We start from the raw sequence: 18,911 nt of genomic DNA, 5'->3' as shown, positions 1-18,911 counted from the left end.
CCACAGTTGTAGATAGAGTCTGGTCATGTGCATTACAGGTTAACTCAATGTGCCTCATATTAATAGCAGTTAACCCCATCATGTCCTTCACATTAACCCCCTGTGTGCTTTACATAAGGGACACTGATATGTGAGACATATGGAGGTAATAAGTGAATATCTTCATTATATAGGTCCTTTATTAGTACCTCCATATGTCTCACACATCAGTAACCCTTATGTGAGCCACACAGGGTTAATGTGAGGGACATGATGGGGTTAACTGCTATTAATGTGAGGCACATGGAGTTACTAACACTAAAGTAATAACCCCAAATGCCTGACATTAATGAGAATAGTTAGTAACACACGTACCTGGTGTTTTTACTTTCACTTTGCTCCCGGAGCTTCCTCTCTCTCCTCAGGGCTGCAGATGGCAGGAGCTCCTCCTCACATGTAGCAGCAGGTCCAGGGAGCCCTTATCCTGTGCAGTGAGAGGCTCACCTCTGATTGGTGGGCAGGGAGAGAAGGGGGCGTGTCCTCAGCTCTATAGCAGAGCACTGAAGGGACGCGCTCTCTCTCTCAATTTCTATGAAAGTTGCAGGCTGGCTGCCATGCCAGCAAAATATGCCTCGCGTGCCAGTCTTGGCACGCGTGCCAGGGGTTGCCGACCCCTGATCTAGAGCATACTGCGTCCTTTCGGAAATCGGAGAATTTGCTGATCAACGTGTTTGGCCACACTAAAGGTACCAAAGCATCCAAACCAACTCTATCAAGATGGACAAGAAAATGAAAAATAAAAACCCGGGATATCTATAGAGCGCTACTGTGTGACAGTAAAACAGAAGCCAATTGCATGCAAAAATAAAACCAAATAATTGAGTCTTTATTGATTCCAATTGACAGTAGAAAAACAGGCAAAATGTAGGCTACGCGTTTCGACGCCGAACGGGCGTCTTCCTCAGGCCACTAAAACAATAGTAGTAAAAAAAACACAGATCAGCAGATTGCCAAAACTTAAAAATATTACAAATATAGAAACAGTCTATGGCATGTTCAAAGCAGGAAACAAGTTGTAATGTCACAAACATGTTATATACAAAGTTAAAAACTGAGACAGTAGTCTTATCTTATATTTAGTCAATCAAAGGTTCACATGTAGGGTAAATCTGTAATAAGTTATATCAGAGGATGTTACTCACAGATGTCCTGAACTGTCAGAGCATAGGAATCAGCAGGTTAGCTGATTCCTGTGCTCTGACAGTTCAGGACATCTGTGAGTAACATCCTCTGATATAACTTATTATAGATTTACCCTACATGTGAACCTTTGATTGACTAAATATAAGATAAGACTACTGTCTCAGTTTTTAACTTTGTATATAACATGTTTGTGACATTACAACTTGTTTCCTGCTTTGAACATGCCATAGACTGTTTCTATATTTGTAATATTTTTAAGTTTTGGCAATCTGCTGATCTGTGTATTTTCTACTACTATTGTTTTAGTGGCCTGAGGAAGATGCCCGTTCGGCGTCGAAACGCGTAGCCTACATTTTGCCTATTTTTCTACTGTCAATTGGAATCAATAAAGACTCAATTATTTGGTTTTATTTTTGCATGCAATTGGCTTCTGTTTTACTGTCACACAGTAGCGCTCTATAGATATCCCGGGTTTTTATTTTTCATTTTCTTGTTCATTAACCTCCACCACCTCACTGGTTGGTGTCCGGGTAAGAGCTGCAACTGTTTATCTTCAGCCCCCTTCTGGGTTTTTTTATATACGGGCGCCAGGTAACTTTTTTTCTTCTTGTGGATTCTATCAAGATGGATTAGAGAAGCCATTATCTGCTCCTTACGTGCTCAGGATCTCCCAGTGCCAGACCTTATCCGTCCCCATGCTACCCGAGCGGTAGCAACATCGTGGGCCGAGAGACGTTCTCTTTCTTTGGAGCAGATATGTGCAGCAGCTTCTTGGAGTTCTCAGCTAACTTTCGCCAAACATTATAGACTTGAGTGGCGAACAAGGGAGTCCATAGCATTTGGACACTCGGTACTGGCGTCAGCTTGCCAGGATCACCCGCCCTATGGTAAAGCGATACTTGCTAAATCCCCAGTTATGCTGCTGTTGGGCGTAGGGAGAACGAAAGATTGTGAATGACAATCTGTTTTCCCTTAGCCCAAACAGCAGCACAAGGCTCCCTCCCTATGCTGTATTTGTACTATTACATGTACTATGTCATATTACTTCTGTAAATATACGTCAAACTTTACTTGTTACTAACACAAAGGGGAGTTGGTCTTCCGGCCTCTTATAGGGGTCAAAGCTGTTAGGTAATTAAATATTCCACCTGTCCTAACAGCTTATAGGGGCAGGAATACCCCAGTTGTGCTGCTGTTTGGGCTAAGGGAAAACAGATTGTCATTCACAATCTTTCGTTCCCTGGCAAAGAAAGAACATTTCAACCTCCACCTCATAAAGGGATGGGAGTGCCCCAATAAAGAAACATAGAGGGGTTATATGGAATGAGTCAGGGCCCTATCATTCTAAAAACCATTGATACCAAGAAAAAGTTTGTCACATCTTTGGAGTCTGTTAACACCTGGTTGGTTGCCATCCCATATTATTTTAAGCTCCAAAGTATCAGAAGTGGAATACATATTGTAAAGTTTTTCTGCCTTTTTTTTTGTTCCTCCATGTTATTTTACAGCTGCTTTGCTGGTCAATGTCACCTTTGCTTTTTTTATATATACAGTACAGACCAAAACTTTGGACACACCTCATTCAAAGAGTTTTCTGTATTTTCATGACTATGAAAATTGTAGATTCACACTGAAGGCATCAAAACTATGAATTAGCACATGTGGAATTATATACTTAACAAAAAAGTGTGAGACAACTGAAAATATGTCTTATATTCTAGGTTCTTCAAAGTAGCCACCTTTTGCTTTGATTCCTGCTTTGCACACTCTTGGTATTCTCTTGATGAGCTTCAAGAGGTAGTCACCTGAAATGGTCTTTCAACAGTCTTGAAGGAGCTCCCAGAGATGCTTAGCACTTGTTGGCCCTTTTACCTTCACTCTGCGGTCCAGCTCACCCCAAACCATCTCGATTGGGTTCAGGTTTGGTGACTGTGGAGACCAGGTCATTTGGCTTAGCACCCCATCACTCTCCTTCTTGGTCAAATAGCCCTTACACAGCCTGGAGGTATGTTTGGGGTCATTGTCCTGTTGAAAAATAAATGATGGTCCAACTAAACGCAAACTGGATGGAATCGCATGCCGCTGCAAGATGCTGTGGTAGCCATGCTGGTTCAGTATGCCTTCAATTTAGAATACATCCAAAACCGTGTCACCAGCAAAGCTGGATCCTCCCCTTCTCTGTCGTCTTCCTCCTGCGTCACCTCCGACACCTGTGCAGTTGGCTCTGCCAGTGAGACACCAGCAGAGCCGAGTGCGAATGCCTGCCGGCAGCCATTTTTGGGAGGCCGCTCCTGCATTGAACTACAAGAGCGGCCTCCCAAAAATGGCCGCCGGCCGGCATGTGCAGTCGGCTCTACTAGTGTCTCACTGGCAGAACCAACTGCCCAGGCGTCGGAGGTGACGCAGGAGGAAGACGACAGAGAAGGGGACGATCCAGACAAAGATAGAGGCGTCGCAAGTTCGTGTTCTCGAGCAGCAGTGGGGATGCCCCCATTGCATTTTCAGCGCTGGGGCCTGCTGCCCATAATAATGGGGGTTATCCACTTTCTAATATTGGTGGCCTATCCTAGGTGAGTGAGCCTTGCTACTGATTCGCCATACAAACTGTAGTGGCGTGGGATGTAGTCATTACCAGAAATTGTGTTGTCCCGCAGCTAATCTGCAGAGATCCAGTGTGTGAGACCCTAACAGATCAAATATTGATTAGATTTTAATTAATGTGCCAATGAGTCAATTGTGGCACTGGTGGTGGGTCCTCAATTTTCTGGAATCACTGCTTTTGCCACTCAGACCCCTGCTATCTCCATACGCCCCCCCCCACCCCAATCCCATATAGTGAGTGTTGATCCTCTGATTGCTATGACATCACCCATTCTACTTGAGCAAGAAAAGCAGTGCTGCTTTAGGGCTAGTTCACACGTAGTTATTTGGTCCGGATTTTAATGCGGGAAGCCCCGTCAGAATCCGGACCAAAATGCACCTGCCACGGTTAGCTGCGACTGTCGCGGCTTCCGACAGTCGCGCCTTTCCGCTTCGGACTAGGCCCAAATGAATAGGTCTAGTCCAGAGGGATTGTCTTTTTTTTTTTTTTTTTTAAAGCGCGAATGCAGTCCCCCACTATCACAAATTATGCAGTCGAGTTTCCCGCATTTGGGGAAATCGCAGAGGTCACACACCCGGAGTGCAATGGATGAGCCTCACCCTGGGAGAACCACCTTAGTGATCATGGTATCTCCCCTGCCAGGTAAGTATTCAGAGGGATTGTCTTGACGCGGACGCTGCAGCGGTTTCCACGTTAAGATAGGTCAGGTTGCTCCTTTTTTCCGCGAGTGGTAAAATACCGCTCATGGAAAAAGGAAATTACCGACTCCCTTTGAATACAATTTGAGGCGTTGTTTTAAACCCGGATTTTGACGCAGATTTCACGTCAAAATACGGACCAAATAACTCCACAGTGCCATACCTGAGCAGGTTAGAAGTCTATGTGTATGAAACTTTACAGACCAGGTTGAATATTCAGTTGATTCAAAAAGACAGTTTGAGAAAGCTCACACTGAATAGATGGAAAAGACAAAAGTGTTCACATCTGCCTCAAGTTACTATGATGTGTAAACAAGTACGAGGTTTGAATGCCAAGAGCTTAAATGATGCTGACAAACAATTCCACTGCTTTTCTTGGTGCTTAGTCACTAAACAGGGAGATCGCCACTAGGAAGAAATTTCAGGCATGCAGGTATGATATTTACAATGAAATGAAAGAGCAAGGTATAGCTTTATGAACCACCACATAAAATATACCACTATCCTACTATAAATGATATAATGTATGAATGGGGCCCCATTACAGATTTTGCACAGGGGCTCAGAAGCTTCAAGTTACACCTCTGTAAAGAACATATACCTTTGCAAATGGGTTTTCCGGAGGCATAGTATTGATGACTTATCTTTAGAATAGGTCATCAATATTAGATCAGTGGGGATCCTGCATCCACAGCGATTAGCTATATGAAGCAGCCAATTGCCAATTCTCCTGTACAGGCCTATGATGTCATGTTGCTGAGCTGCAATCAGAATCAGCTAGTGTCAGAGCTCAGAATCACATCCCTTACCTGCTCCCACCTGACACTGCCCTTCTGACACTACAAGGACTAAATAGCACATCAGCATTGATTGTTTTGGAACAGTATGGACTAGAGACAAAAATCCAACTGTATCAGAATCGGTATAGTTGTACCTATTAATTGATGTTAAGAGTTGGGTTTGGAAGTGGTGAAAGGTCCTCTTTCATAAAGAGTGCAGGAGGGAGGGGAAGGACTTTCTTCACACAGCTTTATCAGCTTCTACACTGCACAGACATTTCTCCAAGGTCATACTGAGTATATTTATTTCTGAATACAAAAAACAAAAAGGAAATGCTTGGCACTCACCAAAAGTTGCGTAAAAAGTTGTAAACTTTATTGAAGAACGTCCATACAAAGTTAAAAGCGGGAGGAGGCACGCTGAAGAACCAAGCGACAGCTGTTTCGTATACAAAATATACTTTTTCAAGCGTGCCTCCTCCCGCTTTTAACTTTGTATGGACGTTCTTCAATAAAGTTTACAACTTTTTACGCAACTTTTGGTGAGTGCCAAGCATTTCCTTTTTGTTTTTTCATATTGTACTTTGTTCTGGACTTAGAGCACCACCACATTTAGCGTTTTTTTGTCTCCCGTACAGATGTATATCTCTATTTGAGTAGTGCCACCTATATCTACGTGTTTGTTGGATTTCTGAATAGATGCTGGTGTTATTGCTAATGGGATGTTAGTCATAGACTGCAAGCACCTCTCTTTACTGTGGTCCTATTTCTTTTTCTGCGTCAGGAATCTTTTTAGCTGCATCATCCCCTTGTTTGCAATCCAGTCTCCCTGCATCTCCTATATTATGTTGGACTTTTCTCAGCTATGTTGGTCTGAATTACATATGAAGAAACCAATTACTACCAGTAGTAATTTTAATGGATAAGAGAAGGGTGCAGGCTGCTCTGTATTGTATTGTACACATCCCTTGCCTTAGAAACACAAAATGTGCTGCAGCCATAATGGGGTTATTAAAACAGAAAAAACTGATAGGCCCCCATGTATGAAGGATTCTACACCTAGAGAACATACTGTCCAACACATATCCAACACATACTTAACTTTTGATGCAAACTCAGATACCCTTTAACCACTTAAGTACTGGGCCAATTTCTGGTCCAGGACCAGACACAGTTTAGGTTTTTTGTATGCATGTGTTACTCAACTAATTTCTGCGTCTTTTTTCGGTGACACATAGGGAATTATTTTTATGTTGTTTTTACTTTTGCATGTGTTTAATTTTTTTATATATCTGGGAAAATCTAAACAAAATAGGAGAGAAATCGTGTGTTTTTCACTTTTAATTTTTTTTTAATAACACAAAGTGCTACTAAAAACGTTCTAAAATAGTTTTTTCTCTCCATTACAGTAATTTTTATTATGTATGGTGTCATCGGGAGTGCAGCTATAACCTTTATCAACGGTGTTTTATTGGCGTATTATTTAATTTTTAATTATTTTATTTACTTTTTTTTTTTTACTTTTCTCTTTTTTTTTTTTTTTTTTTTTTTTACCTTGTGTTCCCATAAGGTCACAATAGACCTTTGGGGACATCTTATCACAGTTTTTTGGGGTTTTTTTTGTGGGGAGGCTGATTTCCCCTGTGACAGGGGCTGGTACATTTAGCCCCAGTTGCAGGAGGAATTCAGCCTCCTGCGTGTTAGCTTAGGACGCTGATCCCGGTGGACCGCAGGTCAGAGGGAAGCGAAACATGGCAGTGCCCATAGCGCTCATCCCTGCCTTCTCTCTGGGAGCTTCGGCTGAAGTTACACAAAATCGTGCAGCTGCTGAGTTCCGCTTGGACTTACTGGTACATCCTTGTAGAAGTAGACAAAAACCTTCCAGATGTATATAGTCTATGGGTGGTCCGGAAGTGGCTAACTTTTATTGAAACACCTAATAAAGTGTAAAGAATAAAGAGCTAATTTTTATATTGACAAAAACAGCAATATCTGAGCAACAGAGGCACCGATGTACAAGGAGACAACATAGTTTGATTCAGAGGACCTTAACATGATATGGTGGGTTCTAACAGGCTCCCTTTAGTTTCAAAGATATTTATTAAATCATAGTAACAACAGAAAACATTGTGAACAGCATAACAAACAAAATACAGGTATAAGTTGATAAAAGGATGTCAGTGAATGTCAAAAACAACACATATCCAAAACTAGCACATATATAATATAGGGGGGACAAGGAAGGGGTAAAAATATAAAAATCAACCTCGGTCAGGGGAGAAAGTAGGAAATGTAGCGCTATAGCGCACTTGGGCAAAGAAAAGAGAGACCTAAGGAGTCACCTGAGGGGAGGGGTAACAGGCCTTTAAATGGATTGTATGGTTTAGATAATTCCTATTAGTGAGAAGAGTCCCTCAACATTAAGGGTCTCCCTACTGAAACCTTGAATAATCAATTATAATCTCTGAGAAAGCCTGGTAGTAAATGTCTGATTTTTAGCAGTGCCACCACTGGTAAAACTAAGAATTACACAATGGGATTTTTGTGTATTGTAGGACAGAGCATGTCATTCACAGTGAGACATGCTCTTTGTAAATACTCTCCACTACACCGAAAAGATAAGGTTTTGAACAGAAAAACCTCCTATTATGGATCCTATTGTTATGCAGATTTTTTTGTTTACTTTTAATAAATGCTGATAAGCCAATCAATGCTCATTCTGCATCATCCTATTACAGAAGCCAATGCAAAAATGTCCACTCAGCATACACTTTCCTGTTTGGTGGCAGCACAGCTCTTATTACACAGAGCAATGTGGTGCAAAAAAGGTTTGTTTTTTTCCAATGCCAAAAGCATGCAAGCACTCGGTGAGTGAGCAAACGTTTTCATTGAGTGATCAGCATAACTATTGGATATGGCTATTATTGGATACGTATGTTCTTAGGACAACCAGTTGCTGTTGATAGCACTGAGTATCTGTGCGTATAATAGGGTACTTACTGTAGTACAGAATACTCTAAGATGGTATATGAAAATGAGCCTTCTAAACTAGACAGTCCCTGTAGTATACAGTATATTTCACAACCTAGGCTTTATTTATATGTCTGTAGAATACATGCTTCTCTTTAAAGATTTGTGCTCTGAAAGTAAACATAGAAGCTCTAAGCCCAAATGGAATAGCTTGTCCCATAAGCATCTCTCATTCTGTTCATATGGTCATTTTTTCATTTGTCCTGTAAGTACTTATTTTTAGAAATACTTTAAGATCCATGAAAACTAGATCCTATTTTCTTCTCTATCATTCTGTCTATTCCAATTTAAATATGGCTCCTTAGCTCTCCTGAAAGACCTATTTTGTCCAGTTTTTATGTTAAAAATTAGCCCTTTTTAGCATAAGAATAAAATCCTGATTTTCATGAAAAGAAAAGCTGCATGGCAGAATAAGAAAGGCATCTTTGGAAAGTGTAGAAGCAATCCTACAATGTACTGGTATTAGTTTGATATTTTTTTTTTCCTGCTGACTGAATCCCTTTAAGAAGAACTGCTGTCTTCAAGTTCCTCCACAGCACCACCACAGGAGAAATGAAGCATTACAGTGTCAGTCTCTAATACATGACTGTGCTTGGTCCTCCAGAGCAGGGGTCCCCAACCACCATTCTGCAGACCAGTTACGGGCCGCAGGGCATGTTGCATCGATCCGCGTGCCAGCGGCGAGGAGTCAGCAGCTACACAACACTGACACTTGGTTGTTGCTCATAGGGATAAGGTGAGCAAAGTGCAGGGTTGAGCCAGGACCTGCTGTATGTCCGGGATTCTAGTACTATGCAGGACATGCAGCTGGTCTTGGCTCCACCCCGCACTCGCCTATCAAACTTTGGGCAACTACATTACACGTCACTTGTCCCTGTGACATGTAATGTAGCTGTCGTGAAGTTAATAGCAGCATTAGGAGTGATATCCATCATCAGTATCCATCTTCATAACAGTGTCTGTCAACAGTAGCCATCTTCATAACCTGCAGTGTCCGTCAGTTTGCACTTTCTCTTGTATTTTCATATGTACATGATTCTAATATATAAATAAGAAAAAAAAAAAATAAGCATATAGCTCACCACCTCCAATTAGCTTGTAAAGTCCATTTAAGATTTCCTGGGTGCACGATCCTGGCACTTGATGAGAGAAGCATATAGAAAAGATAGGTGGATCCGCTCGACCAGGTAAGTTAAAAATTAACTTTTAATCCAACATAGACACATCCAACACGAACACTTACATGATTACATGATTCTAATATACACGCCCATGCTTAACCCCGCCCCAACCACACCCCATCCCGCCCCCACCAGACCATAGAAAAATTGTCTTGCTGAAACTGGTCCCTGGTGGAAAAAAGGTTGGGGACCACTGCTCCAGAGCAATGGATGCTCTCTGTACCCTCTCCAGATAATAGATAACAGACATTTATTAAAGAGAAGGGGTTGCACTTATGTAGAAGTTATAAAAATAGCTGATCTGGCAACTTTGGCTATTTCCATAATTCTTCTACTAGTGAATAGAAACAAGTGCACTGGTGTGGCCACTCTCCAATTATAGATCAGATCCCATTCTTAAGATACATCTGGGTCCCAGAGGTGCAACCTGTATCCATAAGGCATTTATAGCATATCCTAAGATTTTACAGTAGTCACAAATACTGAGATGGAAATGCCTACTTAATTCAGAATGACACTATAGGATATTTCAAAATGGACTTTATAAATCAAACAACCTCTTGGCTACCTGGAAACTGAACTTCATTAGTCATAGAGCAGATTCAGGAAGTAATTTGAGGATCTCACGGGTTACCCTCAGGGAAGATCTTCTATCGTAGCATGGTTTAAATGTTTGGAATGCTAGTCTTGTTCTGCATGTAAGCAAAGCAAGCCACATCACCAGAATATCATTTTTGTCATTTGTCTCACTGTTTGCATGTCTACTTATCTGCACAATAATCAATTATCTTCCTTACTGTAACTTTTTTCCTGTCCATTTTTCATTTGTGTCTCTTAGTTTGCTATGTATAATTTATATAGAAGATCAAAGACTTACAATATATACTTAGATATTGTGCCTACAGCACTGGATACTGCTGGAATGTGAAATTCACTACTGCTTTGTTGGGGGTTTTTTCTATAAAAAAAAAAAAAAAAAATCCCCAAATACTGAAAGGTATTTAAATACAGGGACTGTGTACTTTATATCAGGGTCTGGGGTTGCTAGGTGGGGTGGCATAGACACACAAGTCCAGTTTCTTTAGTCCAAAAAAAGGTAGAGTTTTATTTTCACTCAAAAATACAGTGCAGCAACAAAAGGAAACAATACAAAAATAAATACCTGCCTGGCTAGGCTCTAACTAAACATAAGAATAGGTTACCTCACCTAGAATAACAGAAATCAATAGCCAGTAGAATCATTCAGGACACAGCTCCAAAAATATGACCTCTTTGTTGGCTCTCCAGCCAAGTTCTGCCTAAAGTCTGCTACTGGAGCTGACTTCTTAAGCTCCCTTGATGAGCAGACTCTCTGCAGCTGAGTTGCTGCCGGAACATCCCCAAAGTGTGGACTGGAGGGGGGTGGAATGACAGGTCCCACTACCAACCTACCTGCCATTCCTAAAAATCCAGTCCAGTAACTGGAACGTTGAAATATTCCTCAGCAGACAATAGTTATCTGCTGAGAAACATTCTTTTTGGAGTTTTCTCATCTCACCCACCTGAGTAGTCTGGGTGAGATGTACACCCCCTCCATTATCTGACCAGCCATCGGCTTACACTTACAAAACCTTATGTAAGATCTAAAGTAATACTAAAAAAGTATTTTCATTTTCTTTAAAAAAAAACCCAAAACACTCATATGCTATGAAAGTAGATGAATTAGTACCTCTTTTCATAGCCATCTTTCCTTTGCATCTCCTCTTGGTCAATAAATGACCCTAGGGGGGCTTGTGTATAGGAGCTTGTGAGACTTCTGTGCATTGATCTCTGACCCAGAGATACAAAAGAGAGGAGAGAAAGAATTAGTTACCTGGCTCCCACAATGAGAAAACAACTTTTCATATATCCAAGGCCATAACTAAAGGAACACGGCCCTGGTGCAAAAGCTCAGCTTGGGCATCCCTGCGCAACCTCTGCTCATAACCGTCCACTGCGTCCCATCCTTTTTTTAAGCAGCATGTAGGTTCCCCTTTCCTCCTCTATATGGGCCCATTCTGCCATGACAACTTGTTCACAATATGTTTGTACACAAGCTTCCCATCATTCCCATCTTGTCAGTACCCCACCTATAGTAATAATGCCCTCATTTTGTTGTGCTCAAATTTACCCCAAAGAATCTGTACTTGTCTATATGCTGCTAACCAGATGCTGTTTTTGTCATAAAATGGTTAATTTTCTCTTTCTGACAGGGGAAGGCTGTGTATCATAAATCTTCTAACTTCAGCTTACCAGAGGGTAGGAAGCAATCAGCTCAGTTGTCTGTGTAGTGGCCAGACCAGGTAACTGCAAATCAGTGTCCATTTGCTTGAATGGAAGCTAAACTGCAATGACACAATTTAGCCATATAAAAACTTGAGAGCCTTCAGTAGTTGATACCCTTTTCAATGGCTAACTAATAATGATGACCAATTACATGTTTTCGGGATATCTCAGATCCCTTCCTCAGGTACTATACCTGAGGAGGGATATGAGATATCCCGAAAGCTTGTAATCTGTCATCATCATTATTAGTTAGCCATTGAAAAAGGTATCAACTACTGAAGACTCTCAAGTTTTTATATTTCATATCCACTGGCTAACACAGTACAAAAATATTTTTTCAATTTAGCCACTAAGCAGAGAACACAACTGTCGGCTTCCTGCTACATTCTTTGTGTAACAGGTTCTGAGAATAATGTGAGCCACGAATCTGATATTGATGACCCTTAAAGAATTGTAATATTGATGACCTATCAACATCAGACCGGTGGGGTCCAACACATGGCACCAACACTGATCACCTGATAGACGCAGTTTCACTGTCTGTAGTGGCTGAGCTGAGCTCAGCTGCCACTAACCTGTCTCACCACTGCACAGTGTACATAGCTGTCTACTTCAGGCTTTATAAAAAGTATTTTTGCTGGCGCTGGAACTGCCACATCAGCTGAAAGTAGAGGTGCCTGATGTTGGACTCCAACTAATCTAACAATGATGACCTATCCCAAGGTGATCAGTATCACAAAATCCTGGAAAACCCTTTAAATTGGTTGGTGACGAATACACGAATACACTTTCGTCATATTTCAAAGCCCAGCTTTAAATGTATTAATTAGAGATGAGCGAACAGTAAAATATTCGATATTCGTTTCGAATAGCCGCTCAATATTCGACTATACGAACGAATATCGAACCCTATTATAGTCTATGGGAGACTATAGGAGGGTCACCAAGTCCACTATGACACCCCAGGAAATGATGACAACACCTCTAAAATGAAACTGGGAAAGCAGGGGAAGCATGCCTGGGGGCATCTAACAAGCCCAAGTCACAGTTTTACCCCACCATCACAGCCTATCAACTACACACTTTCTACACTCAAAAAAACCTCTATCAAAGTGGGAAAATACCTGGAAACCTTCTTTACTCCCCAGTTGGATGGACAGAAACCCAAATTTTACTCTAATGAAACCTTAACAAGAACCCCTTGGGAGGGGATACAATTTTTTACTGCGTATGCCGCGTGGTATTCGATTGGGAACGAATACTTCAAACAGCCTGATATTCGATCGAACGGTGTTCGCTCATCTCTAGTATTAATCTATTAGTGACCAGACCATACACTAGTGATTCTCAACCCCTTAACAGTAGGTTTTGGAAGTTTTTGCTAGTCGATTGGACCTTTTTTTGTTCAGCAAATGATTGTGTTCAATAACAGCCTCCAACCCTTAAAATCTGTCTTGGACTTGATCTGACTTGTTGGATTTTTTTCGGTCATTGATTGTGAAAAGTTGTTGACTCTTTCCAGCAGTCTGTGTTCTGCATGACATAGCTCTTTCAATAGCAAATTGTGCAACTGTGTATCCTGCTGCAACAGCCACTCTTTGTACCATATTCTTTTCTTTTGCTTCTCACTCCTTATGTCATCTTCTGGCACTGAAATGAAAATGAAATGAAATGAAAATGCAGCTCTCTGACTCAGAAAATGTATATTGTAATAAACGTGTACTCTTGAATTAGTGTGATCTGTGCTCATGAATGAATAAGTGCTTTCAAAATTGAACATTAAGCACATTTTCTGTGTGTATGAAGCTGTCATTTTGGCTATGACTGGCCTTGGCTCTCCTTAGATAGACAAGGTTAGGGGTGTACATACCTTCTATGTGGCCATACCCGCTCAAGAGCCAGGCACAGGCGAGCATTGTGTGTGTTTATTTTAAGCAGATGTGTGGGGTCTCAGCACCTGTCCCAACTCCCACCCCGAAATCAAAATTTTTCTAACACTGCACTATGACTTCTTAGATGTTTCTGAGATGATCGATACACTTTATCACATCATTTGTCATAACTCAGGAGTATGAGAAAACCATAGTCAAATGTTGATTTCACAACAAATTGTTACACAACTGTCACTGTCATCCATCTGTAATCTAATATACACTGCTCAAAAAAATAAAGGGAAAACTCAAATAACACATCCTAGATCTGAATGAATGAATGAATGAATGAATGAAATATTATCAATGAATACTTTGTTTTGTACAAAGTTGGCAGATGCTTTAGTCCAGGTTTGGGAGGAGATCCCTCAGGAGACCATCCGCAACCTCATCAGGAGCATGCTCAGGCATTGTAGGGAGGTCATACAGGCACGTGGAAGCCACGCACACTACTGAGCCTCATTTTGACATGTTTTAAGGACATAACATCAAAGTTGGATCAGCCTGTAGTGTGTTTTTCCACTTTAATTTTGGGGGTGACTCCAAATCCAGGCCTCCATTGGTTAATAAATTTGATTTCCATTGATGATTTTTGTGTGATTTTGTTGTCATCACATTCAACATTGAATTGATACAGAAAGTATATTGGGAAATTGTATATCTTTATATTGTACATTTGTTTGTCAATATTGGTCTGAAAGTGGTCAATCCCTTTAAGGCCGGGGCCTCATGGGGCAGAAATGCTGTAGGAAAAATCGCAGCATTTTACATTAATGACAAAGTGGATGGGATTCTAGTGAATCTTATGCTTACTTTGCAGTAAAAACCGCAGTGCAGACACTCCACGATTTCCAATACTGGTGCGGTTTTGGAAATCACAGTATGTCAATTATACCTACGGAAACCCCTACGGTTTCCCCATATATATAATTGTAACAGAAAGTCCACAGAGGAAAACTCCATGAGCTTTCTGTCTAAAGCATTGTGGGAAGAACTTTGATGCTTTGCCGCTGCGTTTTTTTCTGTAGCGCTTTATTGCTGCTGGACGTCCTGTGGGGCCTTAGCCTACAAGAGTTTCTTATATCAAGAGTACAAGAGAAAAATGTAGCTCCTAACCAAACTCCTGTAGTCTATCTAGATCCATGAAGTCAGAGGCTTTATAACTGGTTGTGTTCTATTATACCATGATAAGCAGCTTGATAATAAACTCTGAAAACGTTAGCCAGTGACTGTGGCTTTTTATGTTTTTTCTGAATTGCGTCATCTCTTTGATAGCTGTATTGACTTTACATGAATTTAACATGAATCTGTCAGGTCTCCTATTCTATCTTGTCTGAGAATATTATAGGATAGAAGATGAGATGCTAACGCATGGATATATAGTTTATCTGATTTTTTTCCTTTCTAAACCAGAAATAAGGATATTTGCCACATCCAATCTTGTTCCCCAATAACAGGCCAATGCCAATTGCATTACTCATAAAGAAAAGATAAGGAAAAACAAGAGAAAGGACCTCCCTGGGTAAAAAAAAGACTTGGCATCAGATAAGGGACATGAATTTTGCTATTGAGCCGGAGTGAATTTTAAAGCTGTAGAAGCCTCCCACATAACTGTATAAAGAGATTAACATTTTCAGTACCTTGTGTTTTTCTAGTCATCTTTAATGTTAGTCTTCATGGCTTTGACAGAAAAACAGTTAATTTTCAGTCATGCAGAAATGATTTTGCTATAAATCAAAGCATTTCCATGGCAACCATGATTCATTTCAGGCAGAGAACAAGCATTCGCCATGAGTATGTTTCTCTTATTTTTCAGGCAGATTAAAATAAAAGATTATTTTGATTGGAATGTCATCTCAGACATGAATGCCGACTCTCCGCTGAGCTAATAACATTTACCAGCAGGTCTTTAATTGTACAATATGTTGTCATCCGAACATTATCATCAGGTTTAGTCTGAGTCATACTTCTTTTGTAATTTCAATGAGCAGCCTTGCAAGAAGTCATAGGCTGAGTGTGCAGCAGCATAGCCTTCAGGAGCACAAGAAATTGCTTGGAACTTTGTTGCAAATGAATGGTTGCTCCAAATAGCAAAAAAAAAAAAAAAAAACCTTTTTATTTGGGAGAAGACATTTTTATTTATTTTTTTTAATCTAAAAATGACTCTATGAAATGCTCTTTTTTCTTCTAATTGATTTTCAGAGTTATGTTTTTATTCCTTCTCTGTTCTTCAAAAGTGACAACTATTTACTGCCTGTTCATACAGAGACACTAAAAGGGTAGTGGTCCATACTTCAGCCACCCTAAGCGGAGCCTCGAGGAGACAGACTGACAGTGAGCTCACAATTAAAACAACCAACTATGGGACTGCAGCATTTGTATTTTATGTATTTATTTATATTTTCTGAATGTTTATTATATATTGTTTGTTCCCTTTAAATTTTGGAGTCAATTGAACTATTGCTCTTATAGGACTTTTATAGGGTGTGATACATTGAAAGTGTGTAACTAGATACAGCTGAAACTTGTCACTGCAGGTTACTTGAACTAAGAAGTGATGTCCAAACTGCATTCCAGAAGAAGCCCAAACTGGTGAAACCTTAGGTTAGGCCTTATTTACATATCTGTAGATCATGTATATGTGCCAGTCAAATTTATTGAGGACAGCATATGTGCATATTAATATCACTGTGTTCACTCAGACGTCTTTATTTCTTTTACGCTGTCCACCAAAAGAAACAACAAAAAAAGCCCAGTACAGAAGCATATCCTTTTTTCCTCTACTTATCAGGGATGCAACAAACCAGTGAAAGTCTATGAAATGATGAGATCCAACAAACATGAAAAGTAGATCAACCACAGACAGCATACCACCCACCATTTGGAAGGATGGGGTGCTGTCCATGATTGTCACGGACTTCACCCACCTGCAGAATGAGGCTGTAGGCTGCTGGTCTTGTATCCTGTATGTGATTTTTATGAAAAGCACTTTATACATTCTAACCCAGTTAACATGTTGGGATAATTTCTTTGATTTTAATTATTTGTACAGTTTACAGATGAGTTAAAAGTGCATTGGGGGTACATACTGGGGCAGCTGAGCATGATGGCAAGATATTGCTCTTGCTCAATACCCCTCCCAGCAACACTGACATAGTTGGAGTTTTCCCCTGTCAAGAGAAAGATCTTGTGGTGATGTCCACCCCAGAACATGCCTCCAATACACTCTTAACTAAAGTCCTTATTTATGTAACAGTGAAAGCACCTGATGCCCTTTTTGCATTGTCTGTCATATGGCCATTATAATAACACATTGATTTGAATGTGTCTGTTTCTTTTACTGACCGTTGCCCATGGCATTTAGAAAAGCTGACATGCTTTTTATTAGGGAAAAAGGCCGATGGACATGCGTAGTCGGTGCTTTTTGAAGAAGAGAAGAGGAGCGTGAGAAAAGAGGAGGAAGGCGGAGAAGAAGACAGAGGCTGTCGCTGGACAGTTTTCAAGCAGCAGTGGGGACTCCAAAAGCACTGGACTCCCCCAGTGCTGCAAGAAAACTCCTTTGCCTAAGGAAGAAAGAAGCTATTTCTAAGGCTACATTCAGACGACTGAGGTGTATGGAGTAGGCTTGAGTGATCAGGATCGGAAAAGATCTGATTCCGATCATCGATCGAGTAAATTTGATGATCGTGATGGGGATCGGATGGAAAATGATCGGAAATCGGATTTTAAAATCGATCCTGAAATCTCAAGATCAGCTCGATAAACATAAAAAAAACTAGGGTTGAGTGATCAGGATCAGAAAATATTGGATTCCGATCAGCGATCAAGTAAATTTCATGATTGGGATCGGATGGAAAATGATCGGAAATTGGATTTTAAAATCGATCCTGAAATCTCAAGATCGGCTCAACCCTAGTGTGGAGGCATCCATGAAAACAGACAATAATAGGAGTGCATTGGAGATGGTCCATTACAACCATTGCCTTATGACGTCCATTGGCCATTAATCACTATCAAGTGAATGTAGCCTTAATTCAATGTACCATGTAATGTATGGGTGATCTGTGAAAATGACTGCCCTTCGGGTACAAGACATCCATTTTTCATGGCTGTTTTGCACCTTGGTCGTTTCAATGGAGCCTTAAGCTCTGTTCACACAAACTTTCAGTGATGTAATTCTCATTTTTTTTCATAAAAGCCTTGTCATGGCTGTCTCGCCCAACAGCCATGTCAGCGTAGCTTAATATTGCAGGTTTTCACTACAACTCTCACATTTATCAAGTCTCAAAGTAGTAGCAGACCCACCACAATTATCATTTACATCAGACTGTGTTTGACGTGGTGAAATGAACTGCAGCAGTAGATCAGCAGTAGGAAACTCCATGTGTACCTGGCCTAAAGGTATCTGTTATGTAGTCATTCATGGCAGCCAGCAGATATGATTTTAATAAGTTTTTTTTTTTAAATTTGTGGCTATAATTATATTCTCAAACATACACTACTGCAATGCTCCCCCAAGCCAAAATGCAAAAGAAGGAAAATTTCTGGGGAAATATATGCTGTAGGCCACCAAGTAATGAGTTGTTTCTTAAATATTCCTATCCTCATTTTCAGAACCACAGTCATAATTTTTCAGAATTCAGTGGGATATTGAACTACTATATCTGTTTTCATGTATAAGCTGTATTAACTGATGGTGATAGAAAATAAGAGGCTTTAACATCAGAGAACATAGTGAAAAGGAGATTGCACTTTAAGGCAGAGGTCCCACATTGCGGAAACACTGCTTTTTTTGTTGCAGATTTTGCTGCAAATTTTTGAGCCAAAGCCAGGAGTGGATTGAGTAGAAAGGAGAAGTATAAGAACTTACTATATATCTCCCTTTCCTTTTGTAGCAATTTTTGACTTTGGCTCAAAAAATGCAACAAAATCTGCAACAGAAAAAGCAGCGTTTTTACAATGTGGGGCCTCAGCCTAAGGGCTCGTTCACATCTGCGCCCAGTCTCCATTCATACAGGTTTCTGTTTCCGGCACAAAACTGAGCAGGAGACGGAAACCTGCAGGACTCTTTCAATCCCATTCATTTGAATGGGTTTGAAAGATGTCTGGCCGTGAGCGCCGGTGAGCGTTTTATGATCTCCGCCGTGAAACCGTTTTTTTTAAATCGGACACAGAGTCGGACATGCAATACTCTGTGTCCAATT

General features: G+C 40.6%; 1 non-coding gene across 1 annotated transcript; it reads right to left on the bottom strand.

The window, feature by feature from the left end:
* Positions 1–4,276: 4,276 nt before the first annotated feature.
* LOC142205542 (U1 spliceosomal RNA) lies at positions 4,277–4,434 on the bottom strand. The gene has a single exon (XR_012716528.1). It is a non-coding gene; the product is annotated as a U1 spliceosomal RNA (small nuclear RNA).
* Between the last annotated feature and the right edge of the window lie 14,477 nt (positions 4,435–18,911).

This window comes from Leptodactylus fuscus, chromosome 5 (genome assembly GCF_031893055.1).
Source record: "Leptodactylus fuscus isolate aLepFus1 chromosome 5, aLepFus1.hap2, whole genome shotgun sequence".
In the NCBI taxonomy this organism is placed as follows: Eukaryota; Metazoa; Chordata; class Amphibia; order Anura; family Leptodactylidae; genus Leptodactylus; species Leptodactylus fuscus.
The sequence above is the reverse complement of the archived record's forward strand: the minus strand, read 5'-3'. Positions and strand labels throughout refer to the sequence as shown.